Genomic DNA, 6,145 nt, shown 5'->3' on the forward strand with positions numbered 1-6,145 from the left:
ATAGATTCTAGAATTTTGCAACCCATTTTTATCCCCTTAACATAACATGCTTAAAAAATCCCTCTTGCCCAGTGTCACATAATACATTTTCTCTCATTATGACATACTGACTAGATCTATTGGCTTTATTAAATCTGATGCAATCCTTACTTATATTTTATTATAATTAGTAGGGCAATCTAGAATCTTCTAGGAGATGAGGAACTAACCAGGTTGACTTTGTTAGCTCTCTTTTTCAGTGATGTTTTGGTTCATTTATTGTCTTTGTATCTCCTATTGAAACCACCTTTTCTTTCATTGCTGCGTCTGACCTTGCCCCTTGTCAGACTTTCTCATTTCTGCTAAAGCCCATATTTACAGTGCGGCTTCTTGGCTTTCTGAGAATTCTTTTGTACTTACAGAGATGAAAGCACACCTCTCTCTGCTTCATAAGAAGACACATAATTGATAGCAGAAACAAAACAAACAATTCTCTTTTTATTACAATCGATTTTTAAGAACTCCTTTATTTTCTATTACAAGCCATCTTTTGGGAACTTTATATTCATTTCATCTCTCGAGTATTGTGATGATCTCATGGCCTTCCACAGCCTCATTTACTTGAATGAACCCTAATTATCATTTTCCTCCTCACTTCTTTCTTCTCACGTTCAACTGTCTTCAAGTGAACAATGGGAGCTCCTTTAAGTTGGCTCCTTTGTCCTTTTTATTTCATTTATTTATTTAACCTCTTTTAAAAATTCAAGTGTAATTAACATAGTGTTATACTAGTGTTATATTAGTTTCAGGTGTAAAATATAGTGATTCAACAATTCCATACATTACTCAGTGCTCAAAATGACGAGTGTATTCTTAATCCCCTTCACCTGTTTCACCCATCCTCCCCCCCCCATGATCTCTGGTAACCATCAATTTGTTCTCCATAGTTAAGAGTCTGTCTCTTGGTTTGTCTTTTCCCTTTACTCATTCGTTTTGTTTCTGAAATTCCACATGAGTGAAATCATACAGTACTTGTCTCTCTCTGACTTACTATACCTCTAGATCCATCCATGTTATTACAAATCCCAGACTTCATTGTTTTTATGGCTAACATTCCATTGCATGTGTGTGGGTGGGGGGGTTTACCATATGTCCTTTATCCATTCTCTACTGACGGACACTTAGCTTGCTTCCATATCTTGGCTATTGTAAAGAATGCTGTGGTAAACGTAGAGGTATGTGTATCTTTTCCAGTTAGAGGTTTCGTTTTCTTTGGGTTACTGCCTATGTTTTCTTCTAGGAGTTCTACAGTTCCCTTTTCTGCTTATTTTTATGCATGATGTGAGAAAGTGGTCCAGTTTCATTCTTTTGCATGTTGCTGTCCTGGTTTCCCAACACCATTTATTGGAAAGTTTCATCCCTTCACTTTCCTTTGCCCCTTTTAGCACTTTCCTTGCTATTCCTGAAGTCTCCTTGCTTTCTGATAACAACAGAACATTCAAGTCCTGTCCTGATTCTTCTCTTCCCTGAGACATGGAATCTGCTATCATCCAAGCCTTGCATTCTAAGGGGTCCAAGTTTCTTTCGGGGAAGGACAGTATTTGAAACCTAAAGCAAGGTGTGGGCATCCATATGAGAGCCGATTAAAAATGCTACCTCCTGGGGCACCTGGGTGGCACAGTTGGTTAAGCGTCTGACTTCGGCTCAGGTCATGATCCCAGGATCCTGGGATCTGGCCCAAGTCAGGTTCCCTGCTCAGCGGGGAGTCTCCTTCTCCTTCTACTCCCTCCCCCTACCCTGCTCATGTGTGGTCTCTCTCTCTCTCTCAAATAACTAACACCTTTTTAAAAAATGCTATCTCCTCTGTCAGCTACTTTTAAGATAGACAATTTACATTGTGTTTGCTAAGTTAACATGATATGTCTATTGTTTCCTACTTTTGTTAGATATGTGTGCCGTTAACCGTGGAGATTTTTGACATCGCCAAGAGACTAAAGGAGGGGAACATACTCTGGACCAGGTTGTGTGGGAGGATGAAGTGAAGGCCTGTGTGGAAGCTAATGTGGGTGTGGGCAAGGTTAGAGGGTGTGAGTTAGGCAACATTCAGGTAAAGTGGGGTTGGGATTGGGAGCCAGTTCACTGCAGAGATTTTGAAGTCATCAGATGGGATAGGATAAACTGTTCAGTGATATTTCCACTTGGGAGGGCTTGTTTGAGCTATACTCACTTGGGGTGAGACCATATTCAACTCTGTTATGGGTTGAACTGTGTCCCTTAAAGCAGCTATGTGGAAGTCCTAACTGCCAGTACCTAAGAATATGATCTTATTTGGAAAGAGGGTCTTTACAGGGATAATCAAGTTAAAATGAGGTCATCAGGATGGTGCTCTTAGAAAAAGGAGGAAGGGCACTTGCTGGCTCAGTCGGTAGAGCACACGACTCTTGGTCTTGGGGTTGTGAGCTGGGAGCCCCACATTGGGTGTGGAGATTACTTAAAAATAAAATCTTTAAAAAGGGGGGATTTGGACACAGACGGAAGACAACGTAAAGACACAGGATAATGTCATCTACAAGCCAACGAATGCCCAAGGCCACCAGAAGCTAGGAGAGAGGCGTGGGAGCGATTTCCCCTCACAGCCCCCAGAAGGAGCCAACCCTGCTGAACCCTGAGTCCAGACTTCTGGCTCCAGAGTGGTGAGACGACAAATTTCTGTTCAGTTTGCGGCTCTTTCACATACACCTCCTCTGCCTGCTACCTCTCCAGCCTTCTCTCCAGGATCACCTAATCTGTTACTAGCCACCTACAACTACGTGTAACTGACTTAAGATACGTGCTTGAGAGCAGGTTACGTTCTGCACTCGTTTCGCTATGAATGTTGCCCACTTACTCTGCCCAGGCGCGGCGGCCATAGTAGGGAACGTGATTCACACGGTCCCTTCCTCCTGGAACTTACAGACTCACAGGCTAATGGGGGAGAAAGACACGATGTCATAGTCACACAAAGACTATCTGAAGAGGCTTGGGGAATGGTGGTCGTGGCCGGCACCTTCCAGCAGGGGGAGAACCTGTGGTGACACCTGGAGCATCTGCACCACCAAAGGAGCCTGAGACCCTTCTCGTAGAGATTTTGGGTTTTATCAGCATCTGAAGAACCATGGGAATTCCGAGTTTGAAGCAGGGGGTAAAAGGACCATATCTTCTCTGGATGGAGAAGGAATTGAAAGGGAATGAAACGGATGAGCGAAGGGATAGATTTTGACCATCTGGGGACCTTCAGTAACGTGAGAAACGGCTGCAGAAAAGGGCTGTGTAGAGCTCTGGCAGCAAGGTAGGGTGCTGGGCATCGGCCAGGCGCGGACTCCAGCCAGCCAGGCAGGTCACCCCGACAGGAAATGAGTCCTCCGCAGGGCTGGCCTGGTGCGCGCCTCAGGTACAGGGAGGTGCTTCCGTTTAATTACTCAATTTGTTTCCTGTTTCTTCTTTCTCACAATGGGGATCCTGCCACCTCCCGCCTGGGTGCTTACAGCAACCTCTAATTGGCCTTATACCCCCAGGCTGCATCTTCTCCAGCCCACCCTGAAGTCAGCTCGCGCGCGCCGGGGGGGTGGGGGGGGGAGCGGGAGCTCTTGTTTACTAGACAGCATTCAGGTTTACAAGATGAAAAGAGTTACGGGGACAGATGGCGGTGATAGCTGCCCAACAGTGTGCATGGCCCTCATATTACTGAACTGTACACTTAAAAATGGTTAAGTCGGTGAGTTTTATGTTTTGTGTATTTTAATACACACACAAAAAGTCAGTTCCAGTCAGACCACGCCCCGCTCAAGGATAAGCTGTTGCAGAGCCTGGAACTTGCACTGAAGGTCATTTCTGTGTGGCCAGCTGCCCCTCTGGATTTTGCCTTCCTCTTCTCACCCTGGTCCCTGGGTCCTGCTCTGCGCTGCCTCAGACATCACGAGTGGAACTCACAGGGTGTCTGCAGAAGCAATGAATTCATGTGCTCACACACCAGCCCATCCACGGGGGCCCAGCCCTCAAGCCCGTGGCCACTCTAAGGCCTTGCTCCTGCTTCACCTCCACCTCCCCTTCCTCTTCCAGTGACATGGTCCGTTCCACCACAGGACAGTCCAGTTCCAAAAGATTATAACAAAACCTGGGGAATCCTGGGAAGTTACAGCGGGTGGGGGGCGGGGGGAGGGAACAGGAAGGAAGAAGTGAAAGTATGTTTGGTTTAGGGGAAAGACTAAAGATACCTATTAATCTTTGGTGTTAAATGAAAATATAAATTTAAATAGCTTTGTTAAAAACGTAAGGGTAATCACAAATCCACTAGACCGTAAAGATCCATATTTAAACCACTGAGTGGTCTGAAATGACGATACAAAAAGCGATCCTTTCAGTGAAAATCAGGAAAGGAAAAGAAGATACCCAGGAAAAGAAAGAATACAGATACACAGCTTGTCTCTTTTTTGGTCTCTGCGCTAAGGTTGTTGAGATGACTCAATCAAATAATTACATGTTCAGTGCTGAGCGTTGTGTCCAGCACAATAACAACTCAATAAACTGCTGTTACTATTATTACAATTCACTCTAATTCCAAACAACCTTCAAGATAGGCATTACCAATAGTAGAAATGAGGAAAACAAGGCTCAGAGAGGTTTAGTAACTTGCCTAAAGTGACAGAGCTAGTAAAAGGCTTTCTGGGAAGTCAGATGGAAGCTCATCCCTGACGAGAGGAAGCTGTGGCAAATCTGCACACAGGGAATGAGAGGCACCATCTGGGGAAGGATGGCGCTAAGGAAACGTGAGAATAATCAAGTCCAATCAAAGGGTAACCCGGGGACGCATGCCTGGATGGGGACCATAACTCAGGAAGAAGAAATGGAATCCACAGTGCTGGGTCCCATCTGAAGAAAGAATGTGGCTGCAGAAGGGGGTGACCCCTAGGAAAGGAGGGGTCCGGGGGACAAGAATTGCAAACTGTTTAGTCATCACTCTGTGGGGAGACAGGGCTGTTCTGGCTCTGAGTATTCTTTCTGTTGTAGCCTACTTTTGATCAGCGACCCCAAATGGCTGTGATGTCAAGTGAATAATAACACTGAACGCACGGTCATGCTCTACATATCGAAAGATGGGTGGAGAGAGGAACTCTCGTCAGTTTGAGGGAAGAATACATGTGCCCCTATTTCACATTACCCTGGAATCTCTCCCTGGGTTATGCTGGACCAACAGAAAGGGCACAAGGATTGCACTGTTCCCAGTCTCAGGAAAAGGAATAGCTGAGCCATCTCCTGAGATTCTGGTCTCTTTTCACTTTATGGATGTTGGGTGCCATGTAATGACTGTATTTCCCTCTTTGAACTGGCTGCTAGAGAGCTCCGTTCCAAACATGTGGTCCTCTTCCCAGCATGACATTGGTACTCTTCATTTTCTCCGATTTTTCTTTCATTTTTTAAAAGATATTATTTATTTATTTAGAGAGAGAGTGAGAGAGCATGGGCAGGGGGAGGGGCTGAGGGAGAGAGAGAGAATCTCAGGCAGACTCTCCATTGAGCACAGGCCTGGACCTGGGGTTTGATCTCATGACCCTGAGATCATGACCTGAGCCAAAATCAAGAGTCAGACACTTAACCAACCGAGCCACTCAGGCATCCCCTTATCTGTTTTTTCTAACTTTTCATTTTCCCTCGTTGTAATTTTTTTTTTTTAATTATTTTTAAGTAATCTCTACACCCAATGTGGGGCTCAAACTTACAACTCTGGGACCAAGAGTCATGTGGTCTACCGACTGAGCCTGCCAGGCACTAGTTGAAATTTTTTGTTCAAGCTATTTTCGATTATGTTTAAAACAGGCTGGTATAAATGAATAAACACCATGTTTTATTTCAGGACTGGGTTTTGCTGTGACCTGGAGGAAATGTTCCCCAAATATTCACCTCTCCTGACTATGATTTCTTGGTCAACAGGCAACATTCTGATTGGCATTTGTCCTTCTCTTCCAGGAATCTTGCTACAAGGAGGTGGGCTCCCTGGGTGGTGGGCCAGAGTACTCCACCTCAGGACTTCAATGGTCCCTAAACCAGGGATTGAGCAATATCTTCTGTCTGTCCCAGTTTCTTTCCTAGGAGCGGGGATTGCTCGAAAACTCAGAAGGGAGCTTCCCGG

This window comes from Ursus maritimus, unplaced genomic scaffold (genome assembly GCF_017311325.1).
Source record: "Ursus maritimus isolate PB19 unplaced genomic scaffold, ASM1731132v1 scaffold_30, whole genome shotgun sequence".
NCBI lineage: Eukaryota > Metazoa > Chordata > Mammalia > Carnivora > Ursidae > Ursus > Ursus maritimus.